Genomic DNA, 15,548 nt, shown 5'->3' with positions numbered 1-15,548 from the left:
AAAATCTAGGAATGTGTTCCCTACCATTTAATGCAAATTCCTAGTATTGGGGACTAGATCCACTAATCAAGGGATTTTGGTGGGGAAAGCTTCCTCCATTCATGGGGAATGATTCCTAATCATTTTGTATAAGTACCAAGTCGAATTTTCCTCTAGAGGGATATTTTCATTAGTGTTATTATGGAGAGAACTTGTATTTTTGTAGCTCCATTATATTTTCTTGCAGGGATGTAATTCTATTGATGAAAATAATGAAGATTGGTGTTATGTTCAGCTTCTAAATCTTGTTCTCCTCGATAGGTCTCTGAGTTTCCTTTGGCTTGGCCATCCCAGGAACCTCGGAGCCCTTTTGCATCATTTTCTTTCCTTCTTTTCGTTGCTTATTCACATGCATCTCTAGTTTTTATTTCTTTCTATTTCTACATTTAGTATTAATGATTTCTTGTTGTAGGATTGAGTTAAATGGTTGATATAAGTTATTTTGCAGGATCACAAGCATTATTTCATCCTTGGAAAATCTTTGGAAGTTCATAATATTCATTGAATTTCTTGGATTAGTCTTCTTATTCCCAAATCTAGATTGTTGGACCTCCTTTTTAGCAAATAACAGTAAATTTATGCTATTTTTTTTAGCATGCTAACAAGCTTCAATCGACTTGATTCGACTTGCATTAGATCACAAAAATATTCTAGTTCATAACAAAAATTACTCCATTGCATTTGCACTTGATTTGGTTAAGAATTTCTTAGATTTACTAGCTCACTAGTTCTCAAATTCTAGATTTTCGACTAGTAATGTTTTTTATTTATTTTTTGCATGGGTTAACATAAGTCTTTTTGAGTGATTCCATTTGGAATAGGGACTTAAGACATCCTAGTTAATAACAAAATTTGGCCCATCCAATTTGGATTAGATTTGCTTGGTCATTAAACCCTCACCAATTTCGTCATTTCACAAGGAAACTTCTCCAAGATTTTTGAGCGAATCCATCCATATCCCGACTTTTGTTTTGAGTTCTGAGTGATCCTAGGAATTTTCTCACTCCATTCCAACCATCTACCACCTTTCCTAAGCCTTCCATCACCTACAACACCTCACATTTTTCTCTCAATTGTATTATGTAGGTTCACTGTAATTCTTACATGATCATCTTGTAGGTTTTCCTGAAATGCCCTGTTTTGAGGCCGAATTGATGGAAAACCTCTACAAAGTCACCAAAAGCCTCCCAAGGGTCTCCCACACCATCCAACCATCTCCTAACCCTTCCATCCAACCTCCAACATCCTTAATTCACCTGCCACATCACCAAAGGAAATTAGTTTGCATACTTGATTTTTGCATGAAAAGACAAAAGGACAAAAGCAGATTTATTTTAGTCCCTTTATTTGCACATTAGTGATGTTTGATGCTTCTTACTTCCATGTTTAGATAGTAGCATTTGGTTCATGATAATTTCGCATTATTGCAAACAATAGCTTCTTGGCAATTAATTAGGAAATGGTGTGATTTAGGATTGAATTTTTGTCTCTTTCCTTGTACTCTCTTTCTTCCAATAGGTTAAGGTTCCATTTCGAACATTTCATTTTCTGGAATTAGCTTAGGATTTGACTTCAATACATGCACTTCATTACATCATGACAGCAAAGGAAGGACACATTGCATACCACACATATAGTGTCGACACTTCTTAAGTTTGTACAAACCCCAGGTTGATAATTAAAGTCGGTAGCCTTGGGAGTTGTAACATTCTTGTTACAACACTGAGGCTCATCACTTTTTGGCACCGTTGCTGGGGAGGTGTCAAAGTATGCATTGTTTTCTTCCTTAGTTGATTCATTTCTTTTAAAAATTTTCAAAAATAAAAAAATAATCGCATTAGGCATATTTCATTTCAAAAGTAGAAAATTGCATTGCATTATAGTTTCGTTCAATCATAAAAACAAAAAAAAGTTCCAACACCAACCCATCCCCCCATTTGATCACATGGTGCAGTAAGAGCCATATCACCATTCACTTTTGCAGGTAGAAGAAGAATATATCAAAGAATGTAGAAAAAATGGATGGAGATGATGAAAATAAGGAAGATCCTCTCGGATTTCCCATTCAAGATACTAATGGCAGTGTGCACATGAAGAACATCCCTCCATTTTTCTTCCAAAATTTCATGCTCGAAGGTCATAGGATCCGAAAACCTTTCTCTTTGAATTTGAAATTGTTTGTAGATCTTATGGTTACTTATTAAGAACTCAAAAAATGAGATTGTTTCTGACAACATTGAAGGATAAAGCTCTTAAATGGTTCATGAGTTTAGAGATTAATTCAATAAGATCATGGAATGATATGCAAAAGATGTTTCTAGACAAATATAAAGATCGTGATCTTAAAGGGGGATAATATAGGGTACAAAGGGAGGTGCCCAAGGGAATAATGTAATAATGGGATGGGCCATAGTAATAAATAAGGTGGTTAACCCGTATTATGTAAGGGACCACAAGTAGTTAGTAATAATGTAATGGGCTCATGGTATTAGATAGATGATATTGAGGGAACCATGGTAATGACCCATGGTATTGTATATATGAGGCCTATATAGAGGCTAAAGACTCCACATTGAGAGGTGTCAAGGATTATTGTATGAACAGTCATATGGCTTGTGGAGTGCTCTCCTTCCTTAAGGAGTGAATGTATGGTGTTGACCTACCTTAATGGTTTGATCAATAAAGAAGCATTTGTATCTATTCAGATCTTGTTATTTCTGAGTTTATTTTCATTGTCTTATATTTTCATATCAGATCTATAACAAGTGGTATCAAAGCACTTTCTTGGGCAAAGTGGAGAATATTTTTTTTTGTTATTTTTGTAAAAAAAAATTGGGGCGACGAGTTTGCATATCAGATCTGTACATTTTGGTCAGTCAAAGCATACATTTCAAGCCTCCACATCATTTTGTATGTCATCTTAATGTGCACATGGATCCATTGGAAGTATTCTTATAGTTGAAAGTGATTTTGTTTTTCAAATAGGGTAGGGTAGAAGAGAATTAAAAAAAAAAATCCTTGCTCCATGCATGCATATACTCTCCAACATCTGCAAGCAACAAGAACAAATTGGTACCAAAAGGAAAATTGGTCAAGCCTAGTCAAAAGAAGTCAAATTTTGACTTTCTCCTACTTCTCTCAAATGCTCCAGTAAGGCCAAGGCCATGTCAATCCATCACCCTTATCTATTTTCACTATCCACCCATCATTCTCAAGCTTATACCACTCATTTTCCTTATTGTCCTAAAAACCTACAAGATGCTCTGTTTTACTACAGGATACAAAAATACATAGAGAATAAATTTGTTTTTGCCATAACTTGAAAACCATGCATCCATTTATCAAGTTGTTTCAGGGGGAAATGCATATGATGATGATAACATGCTCAAGCAATTTCAGCAAATTCTAGTGCACAGTTTCCAAGAAATTAGCTTCCATCACCATCAGCCATTTTTGCATTTTCTCAATATCCGTGCATCCATTTAAAAGGTTGTTTCATGGGGAGATACATATGGATGATGGTAACATGCCCAAGAAAATTCAGCAAATTCCAGTGCACGGTTTCTAAGAAATCAGCTTCCATAACCTTTAGCCATTTTTAGTTTTTCTCGAGATTCATGAATCCATTGACCATAATGTTTCTTTGGGGAGGTGCATAATGATGATGGAAACATGTTCAAAAATTTTCATCTCAATCCAATCTACCATTTGGGAGATATGGACAAAACAAGTCGTTGTCATGTAAACCTATATGATACAGAACAACACCTACAGGATTGGTAGTGAGCAGTTTTAAAGGAGATCCAGAGGTCAAAGAAGCTCCTCCAGAGCTTAGCAACAGCATTAGGATCATTAGCATCACCATCCAACACCTTCACATCAACATCAACTCAGCAGCAACATGCGTGTCTCTCTAACAACCATCAGGTAGGTACAGGTATGCAATATTCTTGACCTCTTATCTTGAGCATATTATAGTTAGAAATTTGTTGTCAATGCATGAAAGATCGGGTTTTATAAGCTAAGGATGGGTCAGCAATCTCAACCGCCTTCAACTAGTTGATTGCAGCTCACTCCTTCACTCATGCAATGTTGAAAAGTCAAATTATGAAGGGTGATGATTTCAAGGAATGAGGACAACAGTTAAAAGAATAAATTTTTGCAAAGGCCAAGGTCACCACAACACTCCAAGCCTTCCATCCACTTCATATTCACTATCTATTGATCTTTCATCCATCCCATTTCATTCTTGAAAAAAAACAAAGAGAGCATCCTCTCCATTTTCATGAAATTTCCATTTGCAGGTCAGCAAGAAGGACGGTCAAATAGCAAAGGAGGATCACAAAGAGACCCCTATCACTCACATTTTTATTTTACCACTCATTACCATTCATTCCTCCACCATTTCTGTCATTTTTTCCACTCCTTTACTTTAGTTTACAAAGGGACTGTTTTTTCTACAGGATGATCCTCTAGGAATTACAGTGAGCCAAAAATCCTACAGGAGGTGTCCAAATGGCGGAACAAGGTAGCAGAAGGTTGATAAGGGTGTGGAAGACCTTTCCAAACTAAAAAAATATTCAAGAACTCATCTTCAATAAGGGCAAGGAAGCAAGAAAATGGTCTCAAGAAACAATGATTTTTCTTTGAACAAATATCATTTTGGGCTTATCCTTGCAGAGCTTATAGCTAAGATTCTTAATCCACAAGAGAGAGGCCACTAGGGCCATGGATGAGGCACAATGAGGTCACTAAGTTGCTCAGAGGATGAGCAACATTTTCAACAGGGGGTATGATGGGCCCCTAAATTAGACATAAATTAAGGCCCATGCTTCTAAATTGAAACATAAATTAAGGCCTATGACCATCCTTCAGCACATTAAACCTCTCCTTTTGCATTAGATAATTTATTTTTAACTTTGATATATTCATTAGGAAGGTTTATGAAAAATTGAATATTTGTGCCTAATATTATTTATTTTTGTGGAATATTATGAGAATATTGGGCAGATTATGAAGAGTTGGAGGAGGAGATAATTTAGGGACTTGTTCCCTACTACTAGAGGATCAATAATAAATAATAAGTCAACAAGATATTATGGAATTATGGCACAAATTGTGGAACTCCAATGATTGAGAAAATCTAGGAATGTGTTCCACTAATCAAGGGAGCGGATCCACTAATCAAGGGATTTCGGTGGGGAAAGCTTTCTCCATTCATGGGGAATGATTCTTAATCATTCTTTATAAGTACCAAGTCGAATTTTCCTCTAGGGAATGATTAAGAAAATCTAGGAATGTGTTCCCTGCCATTTAATGCAAATTCCTAGTATTGAGGACTAGATCAACTAATCAAGGGATTTTGGTGGGGAAAGCTTCCTCCATTCATGGGGAATGATTCCTGATCATTTTGTATAAGTACCAAGTCGAATTTTCCTCTAGAGGGAGATTTTCATTAGTGTTACTGTGGAAAGAGCTTGTATTTTTGCAGCTCCATTGTATTTTCTTGCAGGGATGTAATTCTATTGATGAAAATAATGAAAATTGGTGTCATTTTCAACTTCTAAATCTTGTTCTCCTCCATAGATCTCTGAGTTTCCTTGGAATTGGCCATCCCATGAACCTCAGAGCCCTTTTGTATCATTTTCTTTCATTTTTTTCATTACTTATTCACATGCATCTCTAGTTTTTATTTCTTTCTATTTCTACATTTAGTATTAATGATTTCTTGTTGTAGGATTGAGTTAGAGGGTTGATGTAAGTTCTTTTGCAGGATCACAAGAATTATTTCATCCTTGGAAAAGCTTTGGAAGTTCATAATAATCATTTAGTTGCTTGGATTAGTCTTCTTATTCCCAAATCTAGATTGTTGGACCTCTTTTTTAGCAAAGAACTATAAATTTCTGCTATTTTTTTTAGCATGTTAACGAGCTTCAATCGACTTGATTCCAATTTAATTAGATCACAAAAACATTCTGGTTCATAAAAAAAATTACCCCATTGCATTTTCACTTGATTTGGTTAGGCATTTCTTAGATTTACTAGCTCACTAGTTCTCAAATTTCTAGATTTTCGACTAGTAATGTTTTTTATTTTTTTTTGCATGGGTCAACATAGGTATTTTTGAGTGATTCCACTTGGAATAGGGACCTAAGGCATCCTGGTTAATAACAAAAGTTTTCCCATCCAATTTGGATTTGATTTTCTTGGTCATTAAACCCTCACCAATTTCATCATTTCACAGGGAAACTTCTCCAAGCTTTTTGAACGAATCCATCTGTCTCCCGACTTTGGTTTTTAGTTCTGAGTGATCCTAGGAATTTTCTCACTCCATTCCACCCATATAACACCTTCCCTAATCCTTCCATCACCTACAACACCTCACATTTTTCTCTCGGTTGTATCCTGTAGGTTCACTGTAATTCCTACAGGATCATCCTATAGGTTTCTAGTACATCCTGAAGGTTTTCTTGAAATGGCCCATTTTGGGACCAAATTGATGGAAAACCTCTATGAAGTCACCAAAATCCTCCCAAGGGTCTCCCACACCATCCAACCATCTCCTAACCCTTCTATCCAACCTCCAACATACTTAATTCACCTGCCCCATCACCAAAGGAAATTAGTTTGCATACTTGATTTTTGCATGAAAAGACAAAAAGACAAAAACATATTTATTTCAGTCCCTTTACTTGCACATTAGTGATGTTTGATGCTTCTTAATTCCATGCTTAGATAGTAGCATTTGGTTCATGATAGTTTAGCATTATTGCAAACAATAGTTTCTTGGCAGTTAATTAGGAAATGTTGTGATTTAGGATTGAATTTTCGTCTCTTTCCTTGTACTCTCTTTCTTGCAATAGGTTAAGGTTCCATTTTGAACATTTCATTTTCTGGAATTAGTTTAGGATTTGACTTCAATGCATGCACTCCATTACATCATGACAACAAAGGAAGGACACGTTGCATGCCACACATATAGTGTTGACACCTCTTAATTTTGTACGAACCCCGAGTTGATAATTAAAGTCGGTAGCCTTGGGAGTTGCAACATTCTTGCTGCAATCCTGAGTCTCATTAGTTGTGGGAGATTGATTGATAGCTGAAGAACCTAAAGCTCTCCAACAAGTGATAAACATAATACATGTAGACGCTCCTTCGTCAATTACCATTTGAAAAACTCGTTTTGTCTTGACAAAAACTAGTATCTGGAAGGCTAGTTGATGTGGGAGTCTCGGTACATGATTTTCGAGATAAAAATTATTAGATTAGATTCTTGGGGATTAACTTCTCCTATGGCTGATAGATGTAATTTCCTTCATGCTCGACAAGTCTATAGCACTTCGAGATTCGACATCGCTAAAGGTGACATGGCTATATCTTCAACAATATTGTAATTCTGAGCATCTCTAGCATGAGGATTAAAAGCTAACTTTTGAAGAACGCCCTTAGGAGGTAGCCGAATTACCATACCAGGACTAAGTTTTTCAATTTATAAAGGTTCAGAAAGAGGAGGAGTTGATGTGAAGAATGATCAGGTGAACCACAATCATTTCCATATACACTAGGACTTTTAGATCCATAGTCTTTGGACCTCGTAGCTACCATAACTTGTGAATCAATCATCATGATGTTCGTCGATGTGGAAGAGGAATATGAGTTATGGGAAACCATCTTACTGTCTTGAGAAATAAATGGATCCTTGAAAATAGCGGGAGTATGTGAACCCTTAACGAATTTAGAAACTTCAGCATGATGAGGGCATTCCTTGGTGTAATGATCATCATCACATATTAAACAAGGATAATGAGGTTTCTTCTTTTCGTCAGATGGTTCATTCTTGTTTGATTTCTCCTTGGGAGCAGTGCCTTGTTTGGATTTTCCTTTTCCTTTCTTTTTACCTTCGGATTTCTTATTTTTTCCAGTAGATGAATCTATGACATTTATTTCAGAAGTAATTTCAGGAGAAGCGTCTTCTTTGGGTGAATCTGGTAAGGCCAAAATCTGATTCTTCTTAGAATTTTTCTTTTGTCTTAGAATTTTTCTTTATAGTTTTATATTTTTGGCTAACATAACCAATCACACCATCAGTGGTGTGTGATCCTATAAGAGATGGGTTGGTTTGACCTAGATGAGGAAAATCTGAAATCTTTTCATACAAAGTGCCAGACTGAGTACAAACAAGATCTAAGTACTAGGAATGAGTGATAACTTGATCTTTAGTTACAACGCCAACTTTTGCAACATCTTCAGTAATTACCGACAAAATTTATTTTAGAAACCATTCGGCTAAGATCTAATCTAGGATGTAAACCTTAACTAAACGACGTATTCATCTCCATTCATGAATATGATCTAAAATATGGGTATATGTTGATTGTTTTAGAGAAGTTAAAAGTGTAGTACCATTTTCATATCAGATGGGTAGTTGAAAATGCGTTAAAAAGCTGTGCCTATGGCATTGAAAGTATTGAAAGAAGCCCACGATAATTCAACATGCCACTTGGTTGTCGAACCAGTTAAGGTTTGTTGAAAAAGTCGTAATCTAATGGAATCATTGACTAATGAGTTCGAGGCGCACCAAATATGATAAGTCATGACGTGATTATATGGGTCCTCTCGTGATTTACCTTCAAATTTTTGAATGTCACTAGGTAGCTTCATAGGGATTTCTGGTCAAAACGTTAGATAGAAAATGGTATCATTTGTTAATCGAGATAGATCTGGTAAATCCAAAGTTGCAATAAATGGTAGTTGATGGTTAGAGTCCTATTACAGGTATTGATAACCCTGAGGGACAAGTCCTGTTCCTAGAGGAGGATACCCCATATATCCTGGAAAAGTCTGAGTAGTTGGAATTTGCATACCTCTCGGATATCCAGGATGAGCCATACCAAATTGCGGTTGAATTGGTACTTGAAAAGTATGACCGAGGTATGGTTGATTCTGGAAAGGAGGACCCTAACCCATTTGACCTTGGATAAACTGTCCCTGAAAGGGTTGACTCTGTAAAGGTTGTCCTTGGAAGAATTGACTTTGAAAAGGTTGGCCTTGTAAAGGTTGGCCCTGAAAAAATTGACTTTGGGGTTGACCTTGAAAAAACTTCCCTTGAAACGGTGTTTTCACATATGGTATACTAGGTTGTACCACAAGTATTTGGGGTATAGACTGAACCGTAGGAATAATTTGATAAACAGGTACCTGAGGAATAGTCTGAGTAGTTGGTTGCACCATTACTTGAGAAGTAATTGGAACAATTACTTGTGATACTCCTAGGATGGGAGTTGATGGTGAACTCAGAACTAGATTTTGAATAGACGTTTGCACAACAGACTGAACTAGATTTTGTGGAGTACTTGGGACAGGTTGCTGGAGCGGTTGTTGAATAGGTGTTGATGGATTACCCTGGACAGTTTGTTGGACTTGAATAGGAATACCTTGAACAAGTTGTCCAATAGGTTTTCCAACAGGTTGAACAAGTTGATAAATTGGCACTTGAGGAGAAACTAGTTGTTGATTATATGAAGGATTCTAGATTGTGTTCATCCCAGGATATAGAGTACCAACAATGGGTTGAGATATGACAGGTTGACCTAAACTAGCTTGAGGTATTTGACCATAACTTGGATAATTTCTGGTATGAGGTTGCCCTCCAACTGTAGGGTAAGATACGACTAAAGGTTGTCCTCCAAGAGGAGAAAATATGGTTTCCCCCCAAGTGGGTAATAACCACCTATTGGGTTAACTTGAGGATTACCTACATTGCCAGAAATCATATTTATATATTGATCAGATGTCAAGCCTTGGACAGTAGAATCGGTTAAACCAGTTGACATAGTTGAAGGTTGATTTGAAGGAGAAGCTCCTGAATAAGTTCCTATAAGAGATTGATATCCAGGAGGGACTAATGGGCCACCATATAAAAGTGATTCTAGAGAAGTAAAAAACATAGAAGTATCTGATGACATTTCCCCAGAAGTTATTCTAGACATATCAAAGCCTAGTATAATAGAATAAGGAGTAGTGTATCGTGGAATGCCTTGACCTAAAAATTTCAAGGGCGTAAAATACCAAGGGTTAGGTCGAAAAGCAGAAAAAAGAAGTTCTGGAGTATCTGCTTGATCACCGGTAGAAACTAGTGTATGTGGTGATTCTTCCTCTTCGTTAGAGGTAAGTTCTTCAATACTAATAAGACCAGGAGGTAGACTATCAATAATAAGAAGTTTTACTCGTGGTGAATGTGGAGGAGTACAGGCTAAAGAAGCTGAAGGTGACTCAAGTTCAGAAACATTAGACTCAGGTTCTTCTATATCTGGTTCGATTAATTGTGAATTTGAATTCTCTCTAATATCTGATTCTATTTGAATAAGTTCAATAATTTTTGGATTGGTTACTTTTGAGTATGATTCTAGTGTTTGAGGTTGATCAAATTCAGGTTTTGTTACTTCAGGTCCTAGAATAGTAGATGTTTCTAGTTGATTTACTTCAGTTCTTGTTACATCAAAAGTTTCAGGTTCATCTGTAGTCTCAGATCCTTTTGACTTTGATTTTTCAATTTTAATCTTTTCTAGCTAACTTGGTGTATATTTAGGGGGTTGGCATAACATTCTACATTATTGTCTCGGTAATTTAGCCATGATGATTTTTTTTTAAATTAAGAATTCACACAATATCAAAATCACACCTAAAGCCTCTAAAAAGTAAAAAACAAACAAGGTAACACACGCTAATAAATCTAAGAATTGAAACCATACAAATTGACTTGTCACAAAGATCAATAATTACTAGTTGGTGATGAAATCCAACGTCGTAGAGATCAAAGTGATTTTTTTATAGATATGATTGATTGGAACCGACTACATTAACAACCTGCTTAATGAAACGATCTAGGGCATGTAACTTCTCTTATGCCATCTCGAGCAAAAATTGCCCTCCAAAAAGTCCAAGTTGTAGAAATTTTGAATAATATGACACTTATTCACAGAGATTATCCTGATTATACACTATTGCGGAATGCATGCATAATACATAACCTCCTCTACGTTGATCATCAATTTTGCGGAATTAAAAACAATGAAACATCAATCGCATGCGTACATTAACACAGTATGTAACCCGGGGAAAGCATACAGCTGAAAACCCCACACTATCTGTATATTATAATGATTGAGAACATGTAACAATACATAGTACAATACTCCTCACAAGTACTCAATACTATCTCCACCTGTTACACACAAACTAGCTCAGATCTGAATCAATCACAGGTTCAAATCTCTTCTGCTGCTTGCCTGCCTCCACTGTGCAATCCTGCATGAGAATAATGATGAATGGCTGATCCAAACTCATATTTCCTTGGCTAAACCACACAATCCTCATTGGCAATACTCAATCCATGCATGTGCAAAATCTCATGCACAACTATAGTCACAACTGATAGCAATCTCAACCTCTAACACCTGTCTCCACTGAACTGTCCATGCACTGAGTTAACTGATGTATTCTTTAGTTGCTTTATGATTTAATAATTAGTGAATTAATTTAACAATTAATTCACATCACTCATCACTAGTGTATTTGCAGTTAAACTAAATACAACTAGTTCAACCAAGTCAAACTGAACACAACTCCATCAACTCCTCAATCAACTCCACCAAACTCAATCACTTGAGTTCTAACTGAAGTCCACCATGCAATAGCTCAACTGAATCATAAGAAAAGCGTATTTCCTTCTGACAGCTGCATGTGCCACATCTGTAGCTCAAACTGAAGTGCTCCAAGAGGATAAGATAATGTTTTTAGTCCAAATATTATTATGAGCTAATAATATTCGACTGTTCTATTTTTAGCCTGGCAGTCTAAAAATAGAAACCGCCCATATGTCTAAAAGTAGAAGTCCATCCATTTTTACCAACATGACCAATCATCCACAAATAGCATCCTGCAACTCATAGACCATGATCCATATGTCTAAAAATAGACATAGTCTAAAAATAGACTTTGCGCCAAAAATAACCTGCGGGCCCACTTAGTGAAGGCGACTTCTTTCCACTAAGATCCATCATCTTGTTGCATTCTCAACACAAATTGATTCTAGCCAAAGTTTGTTCCAGGTACAACGGACCTTCCCTCTGTTGTCACCTTAGGTAGAGCCCTAGGATTATGGTCACTAAGTTTACCAACTACTACAATTATACCTGGGGGGATAGTTGTAAATCAAACGTACATGCAAGGGCAGAGTAACAAAGCTCAATCCCCTTGAAAGTTCCTCAACATGGTTAATTGGAGGTTTAATTTCAAGTGACCCCAAGTACCTTTAAGCACCATTGTAATGTGTGCAAATCGCTCTATCATAGCCAATGAAGTGGGTACGGTCACTTCACCAGATTCGACATAATCGCGTGCTTAACTCATGTATAAGAAGAGCTTCCTAGAGAAAAACTAAAACAATTGGATTTCTCTCCCTAACACAAGATTATGTTGCTTGTCTGTAGATTTGGAAAGTTTACTCACTTCCGTATTCCAAAGCCCTACACTTAAGCTACTATAAGTGGTAAGAGCCCTAAAAAATATAAAATTCTAATTGATTTTAATTAAGACTGTGTTATTAAGCTGTTATTTACTCAATATGTAATGAGAGTGAAACTTGTGATATTATGACTCGACTCAAAATTCTAATGCAATCGAACATGAAATTTGTAATCTATCATTCAATAAGATCCTAATTAAGGGAAAGTAAGAGTTTCTTTGATTTTATTCAAATAAAATGCAAAACTCACAATTTCACCCAAATTCTTTTCATAAGACAACCAATTTCACTGATTCCAGATGCAGTAATAAACTAAGATTTCAAATTTTCCCAAGACATCAAAGAAACCCAAAATGTCTTTTATCATTTATCACTCAAAATTTTGAAACACACAGAAACCAATCAAGAGTTTGGAAAAATGTAATTTCCCTAATGAATGATTTAACTTAATGATGTTAGAATGTAGTAATGAAAGATTTAAAAAGAAAAAATGATTCCTTTTTATCATGTATAGCAATGAAAGTAATTCCTCACAAAACATAACAAATTCTGAGAAACTGTAATTTTCGATTAAACAAATAATTTTATCACAAATAAGAAATATTGATAACGATTTTGGTATATTTGACAGAAAAAGATAGGAATATAGTGATATTGAAGACAAGATATCTCTTTTTGATTAATCAACAAACAAGCCAGGCAAAACCCTAATCAATTTTTCAAAAGGAATTGATTCCCAAAAATACCTCACCAAAGCACTCAAACAAGTTTAGAAAAGGTATTGGACAGTCAAAACAAATATGATGACACTTTCAGAAACCAAAATTTAGACTCTGGTTGAGAGAAAACCTAATTTTTCAAAAAATTCTAGGAATTGCACAGGCGAGTAATATAATTTAGTGCGCATGCACCTGGTTGTTGAGGCAATAATTGCACATATTTGCACTCTGTGGGTGAACAAAAACTGCGCAGGTCTGGGAAGTCCAAGAAAAAATTAAAAAATAAAGCAATCAACCCAGAAGATCTAAAAGATCATAAATTTACCAAGACTCGGGTCCAACTAAACAAAAAAGATCGGAAAGAAAAACCAAGGAAAGAGAAGAGAACAATAACTTTCCCCAGTGGAGGCATCAACTTGTTACGGAGGATAAATCCTTCTTGCTAACAAGAGCAATCTCCCTAGATCCTAAAGGAAACTAGAAACAAACAGACAATTGAATAACTCTTTCCCCAAGCTTATTTTGTTCAAATTGTAAATACAAGAGTAAGAGAATAAGCCTCTTACCTATTTGCGAAATGCTTGATGAAGATCCCTTCTATGTCTCGTTGAAGCTTCCCGATGCTGAAAAAGACTTGCAATCACAAACATAAAAGTGATCAAAGGCATATGTAATCATAATAATTCAAACAAGCTTAATCTAATGATCAAGGAGATTAGAAATCGAGATTATCTTACTAAATATTAAAAGAATTATAAACCATTCATCATTTCAATAAGACAATACAATGGGGAAAAGGATTCATTTGTATTAATTCAAGGATAAAGAGGAGCCTTACAACCTTTGCCTTGATGTCATGAGGTTCCTCCCAAATGCCACTAAACCTCTCCTTAGCTAATAAGCCTTCCAATCTAAATCCAACACCATAAGTGTATCTTTTCTAAACCTCTCAATCCCTCTATCCTCTAGTCAATTTATAGGCCAACAGGAAGAAGTTTCAAATCCAAAAGAGAGGGATGAGATCCTCTAATTGGGGGATTAGGGTTCCTTGATGAAAGGGAATTAGCTCCATGGTCTGAGGGGTTTGGATCGAATAGATATGACCTAGAAGCTTTTAGTTGGGATATATTCAACCAACAATGCTTTTGGAATTCACTTTTTACTTTTACTTTTCTTTGATTTATCTGCACGGTCTATAGTGAAAGACAAAGCGCAGTTTTGCGTAGTTTTCAGGGATAGAAACTACAAATGCATGGAAACTTACTAGGAAAAGTGTGCAGGTCATAAAGCCATTTTACCCAAAATTCACATATTCTTCAAGGGTTTTTGATTGTTTGACTTCTAAGGGAGTGTAATGGAACATGTTTATGGATGGCGAGAGATCCATTTTAATGGTCAGGTGTCATGGTGAAAAAATGACGTGTAACAAGAAGATTTAGTGATTGTGCATGGTTCATATGGGATAATAGATCCACTTCATCAGTCAACTTCAATTCAATTCCCATGGTCATGTTTTAGTGAGTTTCTCTTTAGAGTAGAGGATATGTTGATGGAAGTCTTTGGAATGTTGATGACATTGATCTTCGTGTTTTGTTGGTGTTGCTGGAGAAACTCCTTATGTGTGTGGTGTGGATCTGGTTGATTCATATAAGCCATAATTTGCAAAGAAATGTTTTAGCCCAATGATTACAACCAGTGACAACAAATTTTTTTAAATTCAGTCTATGTAATACAAGGACCTATCGATCCAACTATCCATTCATTTGAACAATCAAATATTAGATCATTGTTCCCCAACAACCCAATGACTAGGAATATGAATGGATGACAATTTCTTTATCACTCAAAATATTCATGCAAGATTTGAACATCACCACTTGAGGAATTATAGGGAATAAAGTGCTTAATACATAGTTTGAGTATATGTTTTCTTCATTATAATATGAGTGTGACAGTTATGTTTTTTTATTAATATTGTAATGCAAGTGTGAGAACTATGTAGCCTTCTAGTAGCTCCTTGTCACATGGAGTAGTTCCTAGTCTCATTGATCAATTTAGAGAATCTCTGCAACTATCTTTATTGTTATGTTCATTTTCTAGTTTCTAAGAGTTTGTCTGCATATTTTTTGAATTTGTCTCTCTTATTTATTCATGAATAGCTATATAAGATTGGTTTTTTTTATTAATAAAAGATAGTTAGAGATTTTAATTTCAGACATTTGGTGTTGAACTTTTCTTGAGTCGTATTTTCCCTTAGCAAG

The sequence above is a fragment of the Pinus tabuliformis genome, chromosome 3_1 (genome assembly GCF_031772625.1).
Source record: "Pinus tabuliformis cultivar Carrire ecotype Pingquan chromosome 3_1, CPIR1, whole genome shotgun sequence".
NCBI classification, from domain to species: Eukaryota; Viridiplantae; Streptophyta; class Pinopsida; order Pinales; family Pinaceae; genus Pinus; species Pinus tabuliformis.
This window is presented reverse-complemented; position numbering follows the sequence as displayed.